A 6000-nucleotide genomic window follows, 5' to 3' on the forward strand; every position below is an offset into this window, starting at 1 on the left:
ATCTGTCTAATAAAAATCCGTGACAACAGACGGACAGACGGACAGACGGACAGACGGACAGACGGACGGACAGACGGACAGACGGACAGACGGACAGACGGACAGACGGACAGACAGACGGAAATGGGAGACCTATTTCTTCGTCTTCTAGGGGTCATGAAAGATCGAGAAAACGTAAAAGTAGAGAGTCGGCCGACGGACTCGATTACAATACTTCCTTTGCTTACGCTCGGGAAGTAAAAAAACTATGCAAAGCTATCTACCTTCCATTATAAACCTTGCAGATTGTCTTATATCTTTTAAACGATTAAATATTTCGATATGGTTAAAAATTTTGGAATTCACTTTGCTTCCAAGTTGCCATTCGTTAATCAGATCTAAAACTTTTGCACATCAGTTTCCAAAAAGCTAAGGTTCATCATTCATAAAGACTTGTCGCCATATATCTAAATGTCATAGCTCAAATAGAACCATGTATTACCTCAAAGTACTCGTAATATTCATAATTTCAAAGACAAACAACTTAAGAGAACACCTCTTACTTTGATGTATAAGATTCAAACTATTTCTATTAAATTAAAGATTCCTTAATTTCATACTCGTTTGTTTATTTTTGTTAGACAGATAACATAATAATTGTGCATTTATTTTTATACAGGGTGTTGCATCCAAGTCTGGATATAGAGAATTAACACGGGAATTGGTTTTTATTTTATAATACCTCCCTAGATCACTCTAAAGCTATTATTGAGTGATGCCTTTGTTAAGGTCGAAGGGGGCTATCGGCCAGTATTTTTTTCAAATCGTTGCATCGCGCTCATTCACTGTAAAAAGGTTTTAAAAATCGTATTTTGAAATTCACGCCCGATCCGATTTGTTGCGAAATGTTCCGTCGCACTGTCGAAGTTCGGCGATCGCGTCTTTGGATTAATCATGCAAAATTCAAATGTCAAAGTGAAATTAGAAATTATTCTCAGAAATCAACGAACAACTCAAACTGAATTATATATTTTATCCAGTCTGATGATTATTGTAGGTCAATTTAAATGCACAAACTGCACAAAATATTTTATTAGGTTATGCTATGTTCTACTGTGATTAGATAAAAAAGCTAGGGCCTGCTTTTTCTTCCACGGTTAATTTAATTAGTAGGTAATTTTGGGTAAATTTCACACTTTTTTTTCGAATCACTAAAGACTGGAATTCAATTGATTTTACATTCGTTAAGCAGGGATGGAATTTTTGCCGCCTGAAAACATGTTGGTTACAAGAAATTTTTGAGAGAGAAATGTGGAACACTGACTCATCAACATTTTAAAAGTATTTTGCTCTATTACGAATGCGTTTTAGGATTCAGAAACTTTTGTATTACTGTTTTATTTGTTTATTGTGTTAACAACAACAAAAATAACAATAGTATTTCAAAAACCAAAGTTACATTTATTTTCAAACGTGATAAAAAGTAAATAAAATCAGGTGGGCACGACGTTTTTTAGGGATCTTAAACAGATGGGATAGAAGAGTTTCAAAAAGCATCATGACAAAAAATTGAATTGTGAGGACTACTTCTCACGTACGGAGTTTTACGAAGGAACGCTTGAGATAATCTAAGCTGATGGAGAGTTTTTGGGAAACATTTGTTTTACTGACGAATGTTCATTTGGTCTTAAGGGAAGTTATAGTCGTCAGAACGATCAAATTTGAGCAATACACAACCCTCACGTGGTCCATGACCATCGTTATCAATGGCGTGCAATTGTCAATGTATGACTGGGGCTTCTAGGACATCATGTCATTGCACCTTTTTTCATCGAATGCGGATTGAATGCTCAGAAGTAGGACAATATGCTAGCTCAGCAAATACTTCCTGGGACTTGAATGGTGCGGCATCTGCAGCGGGTCTTTTACATCCAAGATCAAATCTCCAGCCATACAGCTCGTATAAATGTTGTTTATTTCAACCAGTATTTTCCCGCAGTGTTGGAATGGAAAGTTTGCACTGCCCCATTGGCCTGTGCATTCGCCGGATCTAAATCCCTGGGAATTTTTTCTTTGCAGATTTCTTCACAACCATCTGTATTCAAACAAAACTAGCTATACAAACAGAGACGCGCTGAAACAAGCCATCCAGCAATATTGTCTTCAGATTTCAACTAAAATGCTGATCAACACGCGTAGGAATTTTGAAGATCGGCTTACTTACTGTACAGCTGCTGAGAGCAGTCTTTCTGAGCAATTCTTGAAAATAGTACAATACTTCTCCAGATTCGTACAATATTTCATTACTTCATTCATCAACAATTGTTAAGTTTTGTTATTTGTAGTTATCTCAATGGTTCATTACGGTTGTGGTCAAAAGCGCCAGCTGTTTTGATGCTAAAACTTATCATCACACAATAAGAAAAGTGGGCCCTCGCTTTTTCATCTAATCGCAGTAGAACATGGCATTTTAATGAGATTTTAGTAATAAAGACTCGACCAGCACCCGCAACATAACCTAATAAAATATTTTGTGTAGTTTGTGCATTTACAATAATATAATAATTCAATTTGAGTCGTTCAGTGATTACTGAGTGGGGCAGCGCGAGTACATTACTAGCTTGACGGGGTCCCAGGACATGTCACAATGTTGCCGATGGGGTTTTGAGGAAGACCAGCTGCTCGAAGTCTTCATCTCGGGCTTTTTGGATACGGCCTGAGTGTAGTGCGAGATGGCTCGTTTGACGGGGTCGCGCACTATGACGAATGAATGGATCAATTTGTGCATTTATTGCGTTTAATTTGTCCTACAATAATCATCACACTGGGTAAAATAATTCAGTTTGAGTTGTTCGTTGATTTCTGAGAATAATTTCTAATTTCACTTTGACATTTGGATTTTGCATGGTTAATTAATCAAAAGACGCGATCGCCGAACTTCGACAGTGCGACGGAACATTTCGGGAAAAATCGGATTTTTAAAACCTTTTTATAGTGAATGAGCGCGATGCAACGATTTGAAAAAAATACTGGCCGATAGCCCTCTTCGACCTTCACAAAGGCATCATTCAATAATAGTTTTAAAGTGATCTGGGAAGAAATTATAAAATAAAAACCAATTCCCATGTTAATTTCCTATATCCAGACTTGGATGCGGCACCCTGTATACTTAGTATAGACGCAAATATTTTAAATTTTCAAGTGTTTACAATTTTTCTAATTCCGATTATTCATACAAAATCTGAAAAACAGATAGGAGAAGTTTAAGCAAATACGAATTTCATTATCGTTAAGAGTTTTCCACTTGATTACGAAATCGAAAAGGATTATGATGGATTGAGTAAGTTTGTAGTGTTTAGTCATCAAATGCTTCTCCATTGCAAGGAACTATGGCATCAATCGTATATTTATATATAAGTGTTGTATAGAGTGTTTTGTTTTGATTGTGTCTGTTTTTCGCTTTTGAAATGGCAAAATGGGATCAGAAATTAATAAAATGACTTAAAAGATGTATTTGTTTGCACAATTTAATTATTATTTTTTAATTTTTACTTCCCGAGCGTAAGCAAAGGAAGTATTGTAATCGAGTCCGTCGGCCGACTCTCTACTTTTACGTTTTCTCGATCTTTCATGACCCCTAGAAGACGAAGAAATAGGTCTCCCATTTCCGTCTGTCTGTCCGTCTGTCCGTCTGTCCGTCTGTTGTCCCGGATTTTTATTAGACAGATAATCTCCGAAAGTACTCGACCGATTGTTGTGAAATTTTGTACTTATATTAAGAATATCATGTAGATGGTAAAACGCTAACCAAAATTTGTCTAATCATCCCCACCACTAATGCGATGACGTCACTTCAAAATTGTACATAGTAAATGGGTTTTCAATTGTATAAAATAACATAGTCCTACACATGTAGTTTACAACTCTGAATCGACTTTTCACCCGAAACGTCCAGATTTTTGGAAAAAAAATCAAAATATTAAAAAAACATTTTGAAATTTGTTTTTAATCTGCTAACCAGAATGCTTTGAAATGTTGCAGATGTTTTAAGGCTACAAAGAGCATCATAAATATTTAGTCAAAAAATATTTGCTTATCCCCTCCAAAAACTTGATGACGTCAGCTCAAAAGTTTGTGGAATAAATCATATCTAAAATGTACAAAATATGATGAATCTGTACTTGTGATCTATCACTCCATTCATATTTTTTTGATTTGAATATACAGGGTGACTCAAAAAAATTAATGAATGCGTAAATATATTTTATTGATTTAATCACGAACTACAAAACGGAATGCTCTGACATCTTGCAGATGTTTTAAGGTTATAAAGAGCATAATAAATGTTTAGTCAAAATATATTTGCTTATCCCCTCCAAAAACTTGATGACGTCAGCTCGAAAATTTGCCGAATAAATCATATCTAAAATGTACAAAATATGATCAGTCTGTACTTGTGATCTATCACTCCACTCATATTTTTTGGATTTGCATATACAGGGTGATTCAAGAAAATTAATGAATGCGTAAATTTATTTTATTGATTTAATCAGGAACTACAAAACCGAATGCTTTGAAATCTTGCAGATGTTTTAAGGTTATAAAGAGCATAATAAATTTTTAGTCAAAATATATTTGGTTATCTTCTACAAAAAACTGATGACGTCAGCTCAAAAGTTTGCCGAATAAATCGTATCTAAAATGTACAAAATATGATGAGTCTGTACTTGTCATTTATCATTCCATTCATATTTTTGGATTTGCATATGCAGAGTGACTCAAAAAAATTAATGAAGGCGTGAATTTATTTTATCGATTTAATTAGGAATTACAAATCCGAATGCTTTGAAATCTTGGGAATATTTTAAAGTTATTATAAGCATGGTAAACTTTTGTTCAAAATGTATTTGTTCATACCTCCTAAAAAAATTGACGACGTCACCCTTAAATTTTGCTGAATAAATCCTATCTAAAATGCAAAAAATATGATGAGTTTGTACTTGTGATTTATCATTCCATTCATATTTTTTAGATTTTCTTAAGAGGTGGTTCAAAAAAATTAATGAAGTCAATTTATTTTATTGATTAAATTAAAGGCAACACTTATTATTAGTATTACACCTCAACCAACCCAATTTGGTAGACACAAAATTTGTTAAAGGAAAAACTCGGTTGAAACATAAGGGTAGCACGCTTATTTACATCGACTTTAACATTACAGACCTGCATTTGTTTTATGCGATCACTTGGTTCCGCGAATGTGAAATAGACATGTTTATAATCAACCAATTGTGAATTTCACCGTCAAGAATTAAAATAAAACCCAATGTTTTATATAATAATCGGAAGTCGAAGCAATAAAACCGATGGTCGTTTTGTTTACAGTTTCTCTGTTTGACTCTCACGTATGCTGTTACGCTTGTCATCTTAAATTAAGAATGTTTATACATAAACGATTTTCAGTTGCCGTATACGTGAGTAAATTGTTTCGTTATTTTATTGATTATAAAAAATTGGTCTAAAGAGTTTAGACAGTACTTCCCTCGCTGTCGGAAACTTGACGACCGCATGCCTATTGTGTTTTTTTTCTCATTACATTTTTGTAGTGGGAATTTAAAAAAAAATTGCGATGACGTCATCAACATTTTTGCAAGGACACGTATATCAGTTGGGATAGATGTAGTGTAATACTAAGAATAAAATTATTATATTCTCAAATTTTCGGGAAAATGAATTTTGTAATAATTAATAAAATAACGAAACAATTTACTCACGTATACCTACGTATCAGAGGCAACTGAAAATCGTGTATGTATAAACATTGTTAATTTAAGATGACAGGCGTAACAGCATACGTGAGAGCCAAACACAGAAACTGTAAACAAAACGACCGTCGGTTTTATTGCTTCGACTTCCGCTTATTATATAAAACATTGGGTTTTATTTTAATTCTTGACGGTGAAATTAACAATTGGTTGATTATAAACATGTCTATTTCACATTCGCGGAACCAAGTGAACG

Source organism: Zophobas morio, unplaced genomic scaffold (genome assembly GCF_036711695.1).
Source record: "Zophobas morio isolate AGI-343-1 ecotype UQ-CSIRO unplaced genomic scaffold, CSIRO_AGI_Zmor_V1 ptg000025l, whole genome shotgun sequence".
In the NCBI taxonomy this organism is placed as follows: domain Eukaryota; kingdom Metazoa; phylum Arthropoda; class Insecta; order Coleoptera; family Tenebrionidae; genus Zophobas; species Zophobas morio.